General features: G+C 50.2%; 1 protein-coding gene across 3 annotated transcripts in view; it reads left to right on the top strand.

The window, feature by feature from the left end:
* The window catches only part of RPS24 (ribosomal protein S24), a 450,090-nt gene that overhangs the window by 187,123 nt on the left and 244,896 nt on the right, over window positions 1-18,071 (top strand). For all 3 annotated transcript variants that reach the window (XM_081573816.1, XM_081573818.1, XM_081573819.1), the window contains exon 6: window positions 16,701-16,850. The gene's annotated coding sequence lies outside the window, so the exon portion shown is untranslated. The remainder of the gene's footprint in view (window positions 1-16,700; window positions 16,851-18,071) is intronic.

Raw genomic sequence — 18,071 nt, 5'->3', positions numbered from 1 at the left:
GCCTGAATAGAAAACCACTCATTTCCCTTCGCAGGAGAGGCACCCAAAGCAGATATTTCAATATATTCCAATTTAGCCAAGGGAAGCCAGAACATGGATGCTGTTGCCAAGGAAACCACCTCCTTCCTCCCTGTGTGTTGTGCATACGTGTATCACTTCATCTCTCCACTCTCCAAGGTAATATCATAGCCTTGTGCTTGGGGAAGGGTTTTTAAAAAGGCATATAAAACCTCTTAGCATCGAGAAGATTCATTAAATGATCTCACTCCAGAGGAGCTTAAATTATTCTTTTTAGACCCTTTTATGCTGAGGATGGGGAAATGGCTGAGTCAGTGCTATCTCTCATAGCCCAGCTTGGTGTCTTGCTGGAAACAGTTTTCAGAAATAAACAAATGAGGGTGCAGAAGCTTAGACAGGGAGAGTGTGTGTGTAATAATAACGAGGCCATCATGTAGCTGTAATGTCACCGGCTAATCCCTCCGAGGAGGTCTACTGAGACCACCTCGATCCACAGGCCTCCTGAGCGTGAGGCCATGTCTCATAGGGCAAGCTTCAAAGTGCAGACAAGAGAGGGTCTCTGTAGCAAGGCCCCCTGTCAAAAGTCCCCATGTCAGGAACCGCACAGGGCCTTCTTGTGTCCAATCTGTACTCGGGCCCAAGCCAGGGATGGTTTCTGTCCTCACTCTAGTGTCTGGTCTCAGTCTGTCTGTCTCTTCCCAATCACCCTTCTTATCCCCACCTGCCCCAGTTCTGTGTGTTCAGATAGGTGCAACTCACCCCTCGTGTCTCACAACTGAAAAGGCCAACTGTGCTCCTTTCTTGATAATCATCTGGGTGTTCTGTGTGTGGCCCTGATTTCATGCCTTCTTCTCTCAGCTCCTTTCTGGCTCCTGGTACTCAACTCCCCTCCTGCCCATTGAATGAGTAGATTCAATTCGACTTCCTTTGTTCAATTAATGGCACTCGCCAGGGATATTGGCTTATACTAGTGGTTCTCAACTGGGGGCAATCTGTTCCCTCAGGAGACATTGGCAGTGTCTGAAAGCATTTTTAGTCATTACTTCTGAGAGCAGGTACTACCGGCATGCAGTGGTTTAGGCCATGGATGCTGCTAAACATTCTAAAATGCACAGGACAGCCCCCTAGCGTGTTAGTCTCTCAGTCATGTCAACTCTTTTCAATCCAATGGACTGCAGCCTGCCAGGCTCCTCTGTCTAAGGAATTCTCCAGGCAAGAATACTGGAGTGGGTAACCAGTCCCTTCTCCAGGGGTTCTTGACCCAGGGATCAAAGCCCGTCTCCTGCATTGCAGGTGGATTCTTTACTGTCTGAGCCACCAGGGAAGTCTGGACAGCACCATATCCAGCCCCAAATGTCAGTAATGTTGAGGCTGAGAAACACTGGCTTATACTTATTCTCTTTGCTCGTTCATTTAATAAATATTTATTGAGTGCCTACTATGCACCAGGCTCTGAACCAAGGACCTTGGGACATGAGTTTAACAAGATGGACATACATTTGCTCACTTCCTCACTTAGAGCCAACTGGATGACATTAAACCAATAATTATACAAAAAAATTATTTAAGTGCAACTGGGATCCTGATACGAGAACAGGCTTGGTTCTCCTGCCCCTTTTCTGAGGCCTGCCTGGTGCCCCAGCCCATCCTGCCCTTGCTCCTGTGGGGTATGGACGTCCGTTTCATCCCTCACAGCTGCTCCACCATGCCTGGCCACACAGCTTCCTTCCTCGACAAGACATAGGCTTTTGTAGTTTAACTGCATGGTTGCTGATCACTACAGGCAAACAGTTAGCAGACCATGAAAAGAACAACTCTGAGATGTCACAGAAGGTCCAGGACTCTGTCATCTTCTGAAGCCCCAGTCCCTGACCTGCCTCTTCTGAGTGACATCTAGGACAGCAAACAGAATAATCTTCCAACTTCACCTTCTGCTTCCTTTCAGGTGGGACTTACTGACCCTACCTCCCAGCCTTCCTCTCACCAGCCCCCTTCTCTGATGGGCTTATTTAATACCATGAAGTCCTTTGGGGTTAGGAACATGGACTTCAGAACTAGATGACCTGGGTTCAAATCCCACCTTCACCACTTACTAGCTGTGTGACCATGGACAAGTTGCTTAACTTCCCCGTTGCTCAGTTTGTTTTTTGTTTGGTTGCTCAGTCGTGTCTCATTCTTTGTGACCCCCATGGACTGTAGCCCACCAGGCTGCTCTGTCCATGGGATTCTCCAGGCAAGAATACTGGAGTGGGTTGCCATTTCCTTCTCCTGGGGATCTTCCCGAGCTAGGGATCGAACCTGAGTCTCCTGCATTGGCAGGTAGACTCTTTACTGCTTTGTGGTTAGCAGCATGGACTTTAGAACTAGGTGACCTGGGTTTGAATCCTACCTTCACCACTTACTACTATGTGACCACGGACAAGTTGCTTAGCCTCTCTGTGCCTCAGGTTATTTTTATGTAAAATGGAGATAACAGTAATGTCTATCTTATAAAATTTTCTGGCAGTTAAATGAGTTAGTGTAGTGGAGTCCTTGATTCACAGTAAGTGCCATTTATGCTTTGCTATCATTATTGCTATTTTCCCAGCATGTTGGCCTGATGATGCAAAACAGCAGAAGTTTCTGGCTCTGCCTCTTGTGGCCATTTTCTTGTCCCCGTGGAGCTCAGCCATGCCTGAAGAGCCACAGATCTTCCTTTTGCACCACCGGGGAGAGTTGGCTGCTGGAGGGCAATGAGTGCTCGGCCTGGGCATTTTGAGGGTTTCCACAAGTGGGGGGAAGATGAAAATGACTGTGGAAGGAGAGGGTTGTCATGGAAATGCACCTAGTCCAGGTTGTTGCAACCTGGGCTCCGGGCTGGCTTCACCTGGATGTGCCTTACACTGGGTCTTGCCTTACCATTTGTTCAGGGAGATGATGGACAGATATAGATGTCTTTCTTCCCCACCAGTCTGCTGCTGCCTTTTTCTGTCTAATGTGATGAGCAGCTCCGGCTTCTCCTGTCTCCCAGCTTCTGTGAACGTCACATGAGATGATGGGTGCCAAATGACACTGGTGGCAGCTGTTGACTGGGTGGCTTCCTGTCTGACAGCAGAGTGGGTGGGGGGAAGGGGACCGATGGTTGGTGAACATCTTCTTTGTGGCTGGACTGAGAGGCTTATGTGTGCTGTCTCGTTGAACCTCCCAGTAATGCTGAAGAAGCTGGAGCATATTGTCACCTGCTCAGAGTCCCACACCAGGGGGTGACAGTGCCTGAGCTGGTAGTCATGCTCCATCTGCCTTTAAAGCCCATGCCATGTCTGCCAATGTGTAATTGCTCCTGGCCAGTTGGGGAACCTCAGCAATGCCCAAGAAATGCCAACTTGAGCTCCCATTTAGGTGACCACAGTCGGCAGAGGGACTTGGCCAGCTGGAAGGCACCTACATTGCCTCTGTCTAAGTGGGCTGGGGTGGGCCTGGGTCATCAACTACAGGGTGGTGGGACTCCAGTGCTCTGGGGTCTGCTGGCTGCCTCCATGACCACCAGGTACCTCCTGGGAAGCCAGTGATGGGTGTGGGGCCCACAGCCCTGCATGGACGGTTCTTTCTGCGTTCTTTCTGCTCTCCTCTTTTCCTCCTCCACCCACTTGCTAATCTCGCTTGCATACGAAAGCCCCCCACCCCCACCCCCCCCCGCAATCTCCACTCCCCTCCCCGATCCCTTCCCTGCGTTTGTACTTTATGATGCGGGACTTTGGAGAGGAGACTCATTAGAGTCATTATTACATGTGCAGAAATATGTCTTTCATCCCATTCACATTTCGTGTTCCTTGCACTTGATCTCTTGATGCTTTTTAATTCCTGATATTACACCACACACACACACACACACACACACACACACACACAGAGTTCTTGTTGGGGTTCATTCTTTCTACAGAGTTGTCATTATTGCTTGCTGTCTGAGGAGTGCTTCTTGTTGTATATTTATTCATTTCTGAAAAAGATTTTGGGGTTGACATTGTGTGATGCTCCTGACTTTGATTGTAGGGGTAGGTAGCATTGTGATAAGAGGAGATGTGAGGACAGAGGACCAAAGTCTAGAGCCTTGTCCCCTATTCCCTTCCTCCCTAGAGGCCAGGTGTCCATCTGTGAAACAGGCAGATCCCATCGCCTAGTCCAACTCCCACATCTGGCATCAAATGGGCTTTTTGGACTGTAAGCACGTGGTTTAAACACTGTTTGACTTATGGTAAAAGGGATATTGGGAGGAGTCAGGGCCATCCATAGAACCACAGAAAAGGTTGAAAAATCAACTCTGATGGGCAGAGCAGGGTAGCCCTGGGGACCTGGGAACTGGGTCCCATGCTGCCTCTTTAGGCTCCATGATGAGGATGAAAGGAGATCTAAAGGCTGTCAGTGTCTCCCTTCTTAGCTCAAGGTTCCTATCGCAGAGAGGGAGCATGAGATCAGCTCAGCTACCAAGATGAGAAGGAAGTGTGTTTTGACTGACAATTGCATTAAGATTTCATCTGATCAGGGCAAGAGGTTCCCCAAAGTAAGAGGTTGTTTCCAGAAGGAGGCAGTGGATTCTGAGTATGTAGGACAACAGACACCCATGACACAGTCCCAACAGTGGAGGTGGTATGACCGCTGCGCAAAGAGAGGAAGAAGCAGGTCTTTCTGGCTCTAAATCTGTGACCAAGAGATACATTTTTGGAACTTGGAGATTGCCTTCTAATTTGGAATTCGGGGGCTGGCAAACTTTCCCCGGAAAGGGCTAGATAGTAACTATTTTTGGCTTTCTGGGCCATATGGTTTCTGCCACAAGGACTCAACTCTGCCAAGACCTGAAAGCAGCCATAGGCAATATGCAAATGAGGTGGGTTTGGCCATGTTTCAATAAAGTTTTATTGAAAAAAGAAACCAAGGAGCATGTCCTGGACATTCAGGTCAAAGTTGTTCTAGTTGGTTGCTTTCATGTCGTGGAGGAGAAGCTCCCTCTCTGCTTAAGCAACCCTTGTATTTCTGACTGTGGTTCTTCAATTTGGCTCTGCATCAGGACACTCCAGGGAGCCTGTCATGAGCTCGTGAGCACAGATGCCCGGGACCTGCTCAGACTGCCAGGTCAGAATCTTCAAGGATGGGCCCAGGGCCTGCATGTTTAACCCATGCCCTAGGTGATTCTGACCTATGTATGTATTGTCATGAACTGGTCTAAGATGTAGTCAGGGAGACAAGATCATCCTTCATGAACCACAGGAGTGACAGATGAGATGGGGCAGGCTTAGGAGCTTAGAGGAGGGAGGCTCCTGAGGGCTGGGGGAGAGCATGTGTGTGCAGGGAGGGCTCAAACTGGCCCTCAAGGAAGTCTGAACTGTCAGAGCACTAACCTGGCTTTTTCTAGCTGGCAGTCTCTTTCCCCATCCTGTACTCTGCTATTAATTAGAAAGGAAGTTTATTAAAAGCCAGGTGCTAAACCTGAGACATGTGGTGTTCTGCTCTGCAGCAGTGATGTCTCTGAAGAGCTTTGTGTCCCCATCCTTCAGAAGGGGCCACACCTGTAGCCCAGCCTCACTTCTCTGTCTTCTTCCAAGTCTCCTCTTTCCCTTTCATTTGTGCTCTGCTCCCCGAAGACCTGGTTTCTCACAATACCATTTCTCCTTTGCCCTGGAAAACAGGCACCCAGGGCTGTTTCTGATCGTGACCATGTTCTGTCAAATTCAGCTCCTTGCCATAATCGTTAATAGGATTAGGATCCTGGGGAATCGTTCTCTCCCATCTTGCTCCTCTTTCCATGTTTTCTTTCCCACCAAATACCATCCCCTAAAACCTTTGGGGTCTCTTCTGTTGAGGGGGAGGATGCCCTCTGTAGGTGCTAGCAAAGCTGCTTCAATCATAAGGAGGAGAATGGGTTATTGTTCCTTGGGTATGGCCTGGACCTAGATGGCCTCTGATCCTCACCTCCTACCCTTGGATCCAGACAGAGAGCTCTGCTCATTATAGTAGGAAATATTGATTGTTGGCTCAATGATCATCTCCTTTTTCTGGCAATAGAGTACCCCTTTCCCTGGGAATCCACTCCATCTTCACTCTGAGTCCACGTGGATGGGGTGTGATAACTCCAGAGTGTGCATCTGACTCAGGCCTGGTACATCAGTGCATCTGACTCCCCCAGGCACTCTCAGTGGTCCAGGGCAAAGTTAGTTCAATGCTGGTACTCTTGAGGGGTTTTGGAGAGGAGAGCTCTCTCTTTCAGAATTTGGGATTGTGATACTGTCAACCCAGAGCTTTTGGACTCCCACATGTGGAGAGAGTGTGCCTGAGAGTGAACATAGCACAGAGGAAAACAAAGCCCAGAGACAGACCAGATAGAGAACCAAAGAGCAAGAGAGCAAACATAGGTCCCGAGGGTGAGGTTCAAGCTTCTGGATCCAGCTAGACCTGAAGCCAGAACACTGCTTGTAGACTCTTCTGCTCTCTGAGGCTCACATTCACCTTTTGGATTTAGCTGATTTATGTTGAAACTCAGGGTCTTGACTGATAGTTTACTTGACAGTGGCAGGGTGGGTCACTCAACCGGGATGTCTGAACTGCAGGCCGACTATCTAGTCAGTTGTGAGGCCACCCAGGGTGGGTGTCAGATCCAAGGCCACATGGCTTCCTCCTGGGAAAGGCTGAGTGTGGTGGGAGTGGAGATGGCCAGTGGGGAGAGGCTGGAGCCATACTGAGGAAAGTGAGGAGGCCAGGCTTCTGGCTTGGAGACCTGGTGGATGGAGAGATACTAAGGAGTTGGAGAGTGGGAGGATGTTCAGGTTCCTGGGTGGTGGTGAGGAGGGCTGTGCTGCCCCCAAGCCAGCCCTCTCCCCACTTGACCATCTCTGCTAACAATGACCTCAGCCTTTCCCAGGAGGAAGTCAGGTGGCCTTGGGTCTGACACCTACCCTGGGTGGCCTTAGTTCCCTTATCTGTGAATGGTGATGAGGCAGTACCCTAAAAATGTGAAGTGTACCCAAGAATCTGAATGTGAGGGGGATGCAGTGGCCCTCTGACCATTCAACCCAGACATTAAGTCATAAAATGGAGCAAAGCAAGGACACAAGAGGCAGTGGGTCAGGAAAGTACTGACCAACTAACCGAATGCACGTGAAGGCAGTGCTTACCATGGAGTCTCATCAGCCCATTGGAACAGAGGAATTAGGGTGGCCAGGGGCACGTGTTGGAGGGCCCTGAATGGCTGCACCTGGCCTCTGTCGTGAAGAAGGATCGTCACAGCCTCATGCCACGGGCTCTCCTAGAAACACTCTAGTGGTCTGGCTTGCTGTGTCACTGGTCCTCGGGGAGATGATGTGCTGGTCAGACAGCAGAACCAGCTGCAAATGAAGATATTGGCACTTGAGCTTTGGTCATTGTCTGTGAGAGTTGTGAGTCAGCATCCTAGAGCCTGTCAAGCCTGGACACTGATGGCTCTGTGTTTCTGGTTTGCATGACTGTGTCAGGCCCTGGCCCAGGGCTCCTAAGGTTAGGAGGTTATCGGTGTAACCAATGGGTTGTACCCCAGAGATTGTGATGAATGAGGTTGGAGTGGAGCCAGACCTTTCCATTAAACAGCCCTTCAGGATGCTCTGAGCACAAGCTTGGAGAGAACAACAGCTACACAGAGTGAAGGCACTGCTCCAGGCCACATGGAAACCACTGGAACCTCTGACCTTCATGGAACCCCTACATGGATACTGCTGATTGGCTTCTATGTTCACTTGAGTGATTTTAATTCTCTCAAGATCCCCTGCAGGCTTCCCAGGTGGCACAGTGGTAAAGAACCAGCCTGCCAATGCAGGAGACATTAGAGGCATGGGTTCAATCCCTGTGTCAGGAAGATCACCTGGAGGCAGGCATGGCGACCCACTCCAGTATTCTTTCCTGGAGAAACACATGGACAGAGGAGCCTGGCAGGCTACAGTTCACGGGGTCACAAAGAGTTGGACACGACTGAAGTGACTTAGCACACACACAAGATCCCTTGCGGGCTTTGATGAAATTAACCATGCAGTACTAGACACTCAAGAAGGAAAAATGGGCTCTCTATCTGGAAGTTGTGAACAGAGAGGGAAAGGACATGCCAGCAGTTGCCCCTCCTCTGAATTGTCCACCTCTGGACCCGCAGTTGGGTGTCATACCATCTGAGTTTTTCAACCCACAAGGGTATGACTTACGGTAGAGGCGATTTCCGTGATCCTCTGGGCATCAGGATTTGGCTGGGATGACTCCCATTTACAGTGATGTGGTTTTCTGGAACTGCAGAGGTTGTGAGTTGTCTCTCAGAAGCATTTCTGAGTGACAGGGGCTGGGCACAGAAGCAGCACCCCTACTCCTGTGCTCCAGAGCAGCAAGTCCTCCGCAGGTCCCTCTCCTGAGACTGGGGGGTCGGGGTGGTGTTGCTCATCCCATCCCTCTTAGGAGCTAAGTGGAGAGGCAAAGGTCTCTTCACTCTGGGTTCTGACGCTTTATGTGACTTAGAAGCTCACAAGTATGGAGACTGTAGAAAGAAGAACTTTCTCGGGCTAGGCTCTGTTGACCTGGACAAAATCATCTCAACTGGCTCACATTTTGAGCCAACATATACTCACTATAGAACCAGGGACATCGTTAGTATCGCTTCACTTCTATTGCCTGTTTCCCTCCACAAACCTCTGCTATCACCTCCATCTTGCTCTCTCTTTGCAGTTAACCCCAGGTCTTGCTCTGCAGAAAAAATAGAAGATGTCAAGTGGCACTGCCAATTAAATTTTAAGACGTTGTCCACCATCCTGTCTTTATTCTCCAGATGTCTTTTTAACCAAGGCTAATGCCACCACTTGCTGCTGTCTTAAGGGCCCCTTGTTGCTCTGTCTTCTTGCTCTCCCTTTACTGAACTATTCTATCAGCATTTAGGCATGTTTGTGTCTTGTCCCTATACACAATGGAGTTCTTTCCTTTCTCCTCTCATTTCAGCTCTTCTTCTCCTGGTCTTATTCACAGACACATTTATTGAGAGAATAGTCTACCCTCCATGCATTGTGTGCTTTTCATGCAGGCTCAGGAAGCTGCATTTTACACACCCTCCTGGTCATCTGATGCATGAGGTCTTTGGACTCCATTTTGCAAAGTCTTGCCTTAATCGTTGGTGTTCCTTGGCTTGAGCCTTTTCATTCTTCACCATTCACATTTCTTTTGAAATCTCATCTGGCTCAAGGCATCATCCACCACCTGGAATCCACTTTCTATCTCCAGCCCAGTCATGGCTCTTGAGTTTCAGAACTGCATTATCCAACTAACCCTGTGAGGATTTTCCAAAGACACTGAAATCTTCAGAGCAGGACCTCTCATCTTCTCCAAGCCTCCTTGTCCCCATGCTCCCCAGCCTTGTCTCTAACACCATTAATAACCTGCTTACCCAAGTGAGAAATCTCAACTCCCCCTTTCTCACTACCTCTTGCCAAATTTCCAGTTCCCATGTCCTGTCCATGCTAACTCTTAAACAAATCTTAAATTCACCAGTTGTTCTTCATTCCCACTGCCAGGACCTATCCAGAGCCCCGTGCTTTTTCTCCTGGATGAGCCCCTACCTGGGTCTCTGCTCCCAAACTTGCCTTCTCTCAGGTGGGTTCTACACTGACCTAGGGGCCTCTCCAGAGTTTGAGTCTGACCTTGTCACTTCCCTACATTCAGGCCTTCAGTAGCATCTTGCTTCCTATGTTTGGACAAAATATCACCTTAACCTGGCATAGAAAGCCTTTCAAGGCTCTTCTCCCATCCCCAGATGCTCATTCATCAGCAAGATCAAGGAGTCACTTCTCAAGTCTGGCACAGTCCTGGGGCGGGGCAGAAAATTCAAAAGATTATGGCCAAGTTTAGCAGGTTTCTGTCCTTGAGACAAAATACAGTGGCTCAGACTGAAAAGTCAGCTTCGTAAGAATCAGAACTCTTATCTAGTTTTACTAATGTTTATAAGGGCTTCCCATGTTATGGTAGTGGTAAAAACAGCCTGCTAAATTAGGAGATGTATGAGACATAGGTTCAGTCCCTGGGTTGGGAAGATCCCCTAGAGGAGGGCATAGCAACCCACTCCAGTATTCTTGCCTGGAGAAACCCATGGACAAAGAAGCCTGGTGGACTACAGTCTACAGTGTCACAAAGAGTCTGACATGACTGAAGGGACTTAGCATGCACGCCAATAATTGCAAGGATCAAAATAATTGTGAGGCACAGGTAAAGTATGAGGCCTAAGACCACCAGTATTGCTCTGGAAGACCATTTTTTTCTTTTTTTGCCTCATTCAGATTATCAGCAGAGGTGTCTATGTGACCCACGCAAGTCATCCCTTGCTATAAAGGGAGCTATTTGGTCATGCAATATCTCCATTTTACTCTCTGATAATTACACAGTTTGCACATTTCCCAGGGAGCCCTACCCCATAAATCCATAGGGTCCAGGTTTGTTTACCATAAGCAGTGCTGGACAGATATGGTACATCTTGCTAAAAGCATTCCATAGATAAGAACACTTCTGCTAGCCAATATCATTAGTGTGTTTGCCAGGGGCTCTGACATTAGTGATTATGAGGCGATTTGACCGGGTCATCTTTCTTTCTTCCCCAGTCAAGGTAGAGAATGGCCTGTAGCTAACCCTTTCCTCCCCAGACCTGCTCTGCCTACCGCTCCCACGTCTATGTTCCCAGAGCTCTGTCCTTGACCTCCTTCTGTGACCACGTGCCATGGAAAACCTCCTCCATGCCTGTGACTTCCTTTCTCTAAACATAGGCTCCCAAATCCATACATATCTTGTACCCTTGACCCTCAGACCCACACATTCCACTGCCCGCCAGACCCCAACACCTTGGTGTCCTCCAGGCCCTCAAACTACATGCCCCTCGCTGACCCCTCGCTGCCTCTCCAAGTCCATTCCTCTCCCACTGGCCCCTCTCAGGGCAATAGCACCCACATTCACCTGGTTGCCCCCCAAACCTTGAGTCATCCTGGGCCTCCTACTTTCTGGCCCTTTGACTTAAGTCAGAGAGGATAACCTCACCGAGCCTCAGTTTCCACAGATGTAAAATGGGCATAATAGCAATATCTGCTTCACAAAGCTGTTGCAGGATTCAATGAGATGGTGATGATTAGACTACATGAGCTTATCACAGCAGCTGGTAAGTGCTAAGAGACTGGCAGCAAGCGTCTCTGACTCCTCTTCTCCGCCATTCCCCAAGGCTGCTCAAGACCACACACTCTAGGTGCTACCTTCTCAGGGTCCCTACTCTGTGTTCACCATCCTCTCTCCTGTGCTCCCATCTCTGCCTCTGCCTATGGTAATAGTCTTGGACCTGATCTGGCCTCCTCTGTGTGGCCCCTCTAATATCCCCTCTACTCCATCTCCAGAAGAACTCTCCTCAGTTACACATCTGACCTGCCACTGCCTTGGAAGGCTCTTTTCTGCCCCTTGGGATAAACTCTAGTCTTCTTAGAGTGGCTTAGGAGACTGGATCAAATGTGGCTGCTACGCGTCCCCTGTGACTTCCCTCCTCCAATGCTAACCACTGGACACACCAAACTTTCAATTTCTCTGACCTTCAGGATTTGGCCAATGCCTCCCTCTGCCTGGAAGACTTCTCCCTTTTCCATCTCCACCTGAGGACCCTCTGACCGTCTCCTGCACACTTGCAGTGCTCTGTCTTTCCCCCATCAGAGCACTTTGCAGCTGCATGGTCAATGCCAGGTCCCATATTGGGACCTCCTGTGGGTCGGTGAGCATCAAGAGGGCAGGGAGCATGGCCGGTTCATGTAATATCTCCAGCACTGAGAACATCGCTCAGCAGCGTAGGTTCCCAATACGAAATGAATGCAGTTGTTAAACGAGGGGTGGGGTGAGCCGGAGAGAGGAGCCCCTGAGTCAGGGGTTTCTGGTTTGCATGGAGTTGAGATGGGTGATATTAACAGAGGTTGAATTGTGTTGGAGTTTTTGTATTTGTATTAATGGACCAGGAAGGCCCAGATGAGTTTGGCAGTTGGTCGCTGGAGACCTGGCCACTGGAGGTCAGGCCTTGGAAGCAGACCTATTCTCCCTGCCCCCTCCTCTGCTGTCCTCCACAGCCTCTGCAGGGTTGGGGCAGAGCACGGGCTCTCCCTATGGGGGTGCCAAAGAGTAGGTACATTTTCATAAGGTTTCTTCCCTCCAACATTGCTTTGCCATTGATCTGCTAATCCTGCAGAAGACTCGAGATGGAACCCATGAGGCCAGTCCATTTTGCTCCTGTTTCGTGTGGCTTGTCTCTAAGGGCCTCTGGGGAGGGACAGTTTGGTCTGGAAGTGGGGGTGTCATTCCCAGCGGTCTGCAGAAGCACCCATCAACACCCAGGAACTCCCTCTGGGTGGCTTCAGGGGGAGGAGGGGCGGCCAACAGTCACCCCTGGGTGCATGTGTGTGTGCTAAGTTGCTTCAGTCATGTCCAGCTCTTTTCGATGCTAATGGACCATAGCCCACCAGGCCCCTTGATCAGCTCTGGACTAAAGGGTGTGGGCAACGAGGGTGCAGGATAGAGTGGAACTTTATTCCCTTGACCTGAACTTGACATGTGGATTCTCCCAAGTCGTTGTAGGAGTGTCCCCATCACACCTCCCTCCTCTCTTCCTACTCCTGTGTTTTGCAGATTCTGCTGTCTCTTCCCTCTCCCAACTGGGGTGGCTTCCTCCCTGCCCATTTTCTGCTTTACTCTGTGGAGGGAGGGCTGAGCCCTGCTCTGAGGAGGGGTGAGGGGGAGAGGAGCAAGGAGAGGAGGGTGTGGGGGAACTGAGGCTCTCACCCCAGGCTGGGGCTGGTTTCCTCTAAGCCAACAGCAATCAAACATGCCTCACCACTGTGAGAATTAATTCCCTTCTCAAGCTCCCCTTCAGATAGGTGAGAAATGTGTGTGCCTCCTATTAACATGAGCGTGACCCCATTTCTTGTGAAATGACAACCCTGGTCTGATTATGCTTAGGAAGCATCCCCACCTGCCTGCCCCAGGCTGCGTGACAAAAGCTCCCTCGTCCTAACTGACAAATGAACGTTGTGCATCCAAACCTTCCGTGTGATCTGCAGACAATGCCCGCTTCATCCCAGTCATAGGACGGGATCAGGAAGAAGGTCTGGTTTCCTTCTCCACGTGCCCAGCAGCACTGGAAGTGAGTGAGGGAGCGGCTCACAGGCTTGGCTGGAGGAGTGTGAGGCTGGGAGCAGCGTGGCCTGGTCCAGTCTGTTTGCTGGCTGTGTTTGGGATTGAGTCCCTGGTGGCTCAAACAGTAGAGAATCCACCTGCAATGCGGGAGACTTGGGTTTGATCCCTGGGTTGGGAAGATTCCCTGGAGAAGGGAAATGGCAACCCACTCCAGTATTCTTGCCTGGAGAATCCCACGGACAGAGGAGCCTGGAGGGCTACAGTCCATGGGATTGCAAAGAGTTGGAGATGACTGAGTAACTAACCCCTCTCTTCTCTGAGAGCAGAGGGCTGGCCCATTAGACCCGGAAGGGCTTTTGAATCTGGTACTTGCTGATTTCAGGCTATCACTGAGTACAGCTTTAGAACCTCATAAAAACAGGGCTCCCATTTGCAGTGTTGGAGGAAGGGTCTAGAAATTTCCCTAGGAGGCTGAGTTAAGAAGCCAGCTCAGTGTTTGGATAAAAGCCCTCCCTCATGATACGACACAGCTCAAGGCACCAGAAGAACTTCTTTCCCTGGCAACTCAAAACCCAGCATGGCCTGTGTGTTTAGCAGGAGGCAGCACACTGGTGAGAGGACAGGGCATTCATTCCTTTGTTCAGACACTCGCTCATCCATCAGATATTTGTTGAGCATCACCTGAGATCAGGGAGCATGGGAGAGGGGAAGGAGGTCTGCCATCAGCTGGAACTCTGTTTGCGCTCAGCTCATCCATTTACTTGAGTGTCACGCGGATACCCGGCTGCTGGCCACTGGGCTGTGGCCATGCACCTGCCTGTCCTGGGCTGCCCACGTGAGGATGAGTGGAGATGATGCTCCTGGCAGGGAGTAGGCCTCCCCCCACACCATCCCCTTCTCTGTCCTCTGTATGCCCTGTCCTAAGTGCCCTTGGCCCCTGCGTGGGGTAGCCAGGTGTGTGTCCACAAATAGCTTTGCTACAGAAGAGGGACCGGTGTGCTGCAGTCAGAGGAGTGAGAGGCCTGACCAGAAGCTGTTTTATGGGATGGAGCTGAGTTGAGCCTAGAGTGAGCTGGCATTTGGAAGAGAAGGGATGAAGGTCATTGCAGGGGCAGGGAACAGCTTGAGTGAATGCACGGATGCACAGAGCTTGGGAGGAAAGAGGAGGAGGAGAAGGAAGCCTGTGTGGGGGGCGCGTGAGGGAGAGCATGCTGGGCAGGATGGTGCTTCTGTGCAGGCTCTGGGGGAGGGCTGTTCAGACCACTCTATTGTGAGAGCTGGTGGTGCCCTATTCTAGGGTCTCCGTGTACAGAAGAGCAGTCTGGGGGTGATATTTCCTTCTCCTTTACTCTCCAGAACTGGCTACTGTTAACACAGTTTTCTGTTTCCTATTATTTACTTTTCCTGAACTCTTCAATAGGGGGAAAGCTGCCATTTGCTTGGTCTTGGAATAATTTGCCCTATCTTTCTTCTTGCAAAATAAGAAGAAAGTCTTCCATTTGGCTTCTCTGCCCTCTTGTTCTCTGGAGCAAACCCTCTGCCTTGCCCACACTGATGAGCACTTTGTGTTTGGCTCCCTGCACTAGATTCCTAGCTCTATGAGGGCAAGGACCCACTGTTTGGTTTACTCCTGTACCCCCGGCCTTGTGAGAACTGTTGTAACTGATAGGCTTTCAGTACATATTTGAAGAATCAGTAAATGAATGGCAGTTGGGTTGATGATTCTTGGATCCCTTGACATGGGGCAGGTTGATGTGGTAAGATGTTGATTGAATCAGCCAAGCTCAAATTCATTTGAAACCTCGTGATGCTCTTGGGTGAGTAGTGAATATTATAGGATGCTTAAAACTTCCAGGAAGATGAAAGAACGATTCTAAAGTTATGCTGAGGGCTACACTGGCAGGCTGGCTTCTCTCATCTCTCCCAATGGCCCTGGCTTGTTGTGGGGTGCTGATTGTTACGGTGATGGCATGACTGAATTGAATGGCAATGATAAAATGCCACCAAGGGAGAAGGGGTTTTTGACTGATCCATAGCCTTAGTTCAAATGAAGTCCTTTGAAATAGCATTGAGAAGGGGTTATATCCTTTCCCCAAGGTGCTGGTAGATGTCATGATGTCAGTAGCATTTCCTGATCTTCAGTGAGCAGACAGACTGGTTTCTGTCTTCTCTCTGTTACTCAGCTCCCCATGGGCCCAGGGATAGTAAAGGAAGGAGAGTCCTGATCGAACATGTAGCAGAACATCAGTGGTTATGAATGGACATCCACTATTTGAGCCCGATTCCTGCCCTGCCATGCCTGTGGGCGCTCTCAGGGAACTGCCCTGCCCACCTCCCAGCAAACGCCAGGCCTGGAGTGGGTACTAGTTAGGAAGGCACCCATGGTGATGCAGCTGATACGGATGGGACCAGGTGGATGCCACATAGGGAAACAGGAAGGGGGCAGCAGGAGGGGCTGGGGTTGGGGTGGGGACAGCACAGGGGAGTCTTCAGGTGTGAGGTCACTCTCGAATGTGATTCCAAAGACTCACTTTAGAACAGGATTGAAAAGGTCCCTAAGTTGTGAGATTATTCCCAGAGTGGGGGAAGGAGAGAATTTTAGGCACAGAGAGCAGCAAGTTTAAAGATGTGTGTGTGTGTGTGTGTGTGTGTGTGTGTGTGTGTGTGTGTATGTGTGTGAGTGTGTGTATGTGTGTGTATGTGTGTGAGTGTGTGTATGTGTGTGACAGAGAGAGATATATCCTACAGGTAGTTTTCTGGAGGGTGACCTGAGACAGAAGGGAAGGGGGTGGCAAGGGAGAGGGCTGGGGAGGGAGGTGAGGACCAGACTGTCAAGCCCTTGAATCCCTTGGACATGGCGGAAAAGGTAAGGGAGTGACATGACCAACTCTATTTCAGAAAACCAGTCTGGGTAGCACATAAAGACTAGATTAGGGGGTGAAGTGGGAGGCAGGAATACTGTTAGGAGGCTGTTGGAGGAACGCAGGAGAGGGAATGGCAGGAGCCTAATCAAGGCTGTGGGACTGAGGACAGGACAAGGGGCAGGTAGGCTGACTGGAGCCTGGATACTGACTAGTGTGCGAGGAGGAGCCCTAGGGAGAGAAGCGAGTCTCAGAGCCCCTGCCAGCACCCCCCACCAGGGGTGTGGTCTGCTAGATGGTGGGTTGCTACTGAGTGGTATTACTCACCAGGACAGAGGTCCCTGGAGTAAAACATCATCCTCTGGCCAGGGAATGGGATGCTCATGGCCCTGGATAGATTTGAGGTGAATTTACGCACTGTAGAGTACGTGTCCCCCTCTGACCCTGACCCAGGCTCACCTGGGAAAGGCTGGTTCCTGACTCCTGCCCCTCCCTTTTTCCCTTCCTCCCTGGTATATTCTTTCAATCTCCTCCCTTCTCTTATCTCAGACATCTTAGATTAGCATGGGGAAGAGGAGCCATGGAATAGCATCCAATGAGGGAAAGGTTATTTGCCGAGGATTATAATCACGGTGCCTCCTTGTTCTCTTACAGGGGAAGACAGCAGACTCGATGGCTTAGCTAAAGCAAGCCTGGTACTTCCCTCAAGCAGCCTGTGGATTGCAGATTCCTGCCAGGCCCTCCAGAGCCAGCCCAAGGTCTCTTCCCCCAGATCTGTCTGCTCTCAGCATTTTCTCCAAAAAGGTAAGACCCTTGTTGGCTGAGCCTGTGATTGAGAGTAAAGTGCACTCAACACTGAGTCCCTGGTTTCAGTGGCTGATAGTCAGCTGTTGAGTCATTGCATCCTATCTGCCTGCCTCACCTACACCATGACCTCTTCTGGTGGTCCTGGGCTGTGGCTGTGCCCTCACCGATGGTATGGAAGGAGGAGGCCCTGGTTTAGGTGACCTTTCTCTGAGTGCCTCTTCCGTGCAAGCCTCCGGACTCAGTACTTGCAACGTGCCACAGACCACCCAGAGGCTTAGGGACCTCAGCCATTTCTTTGGCACTTTGGTCACTGGAGTTTGGTGGAGGGGATCACTGACCTTAACTGTGTGTCTCTATCAGTGGAGTGCGGAAGGTCACAAAAAGCTTCTTGCTAATTTCTTGGTTGCTTCAACAGCCCCTGTTTGGCTTCGCAGGTCTTTTATCACATGTGGAACTAATTCTCTATGTTAAATTCCTTCTGTTTGAAATACCAAGAATCCTCTGGTCTTTCCAACTGGATGCTGACTGATACAGGTGTTTGAGGAGGGTGAAGAGGTAGACAGTGAGATGGTATGTTATAGAGATTGGGGGTGGTGGTTTAGTTGCTAAGGCATGTCTGACTGTTATAACTCCATGGACTGTAGCCTGACAGGCTCCTCTGTCCATGGGATTTCCCAGGCCAGAATACTGGACTGGGTTGCTATTTCCTTCTCCAGGGGATCTTCCCAACCCTGGGATTGAACCCACGTCTCCTGCATTGCAGGTGGATTTTCTACCACTAAGCCACCAGGGAAGCCCATATTATACAGATTAAATATCCCCCCAAAGATGTCTTATGTCATACAGAGTAAATATCCCCCAAAGAGCTATCAGGCTTCACTGATAGCTCAGTTGGTAAAGAATCTGCCTGCAATGCAGGAGACCCTGGTTCGATTCCTGAGTCAGGAAGATCCCCTGGAGAAGGGATGGGCCACCCACCCCAGTATTCTTGGTCTTCCCTTGTGGCTCAGCTGGTAAAGAATCCACCTGCAATGTGGGAGACCTGGGTTCCATCCCAGGGTTGGGAAAATCCCTTGGAGAAGAGAATGGCTACCCACTCCAGTATTCTGGCCAGGATAATTCCATGGCCTGTATAGCCCATGGGATTGCAAAGAGTTGGACATGACTGAGCAACTTTCAAAGGTGTCCACATCCTAATCTCTGGAGCCTATGACAGTG

The sequence above is a fragment of the Giraffa tippelskirchi genome, chromosome 2, assembly GCF_054371585.1.
Source record: "Giraffa tippelskirchi isolate mGirTip1 chromosome 2, T2T-mGirTip1v1.2.pri, whole genome shotgun sequence".
Taxonomy (NCBI): Eukaryota; Metazoa; Chordata; class Mammalia; order Artiodactyla; family Giraffidae; genus Giraffa; species Giraffa tippelskirchi.
The sequence above is the reverse complement of the archived record's forward strand: the minus strand, read 5'-3'. Positions and strand labels throughout refer to the sequence as shown.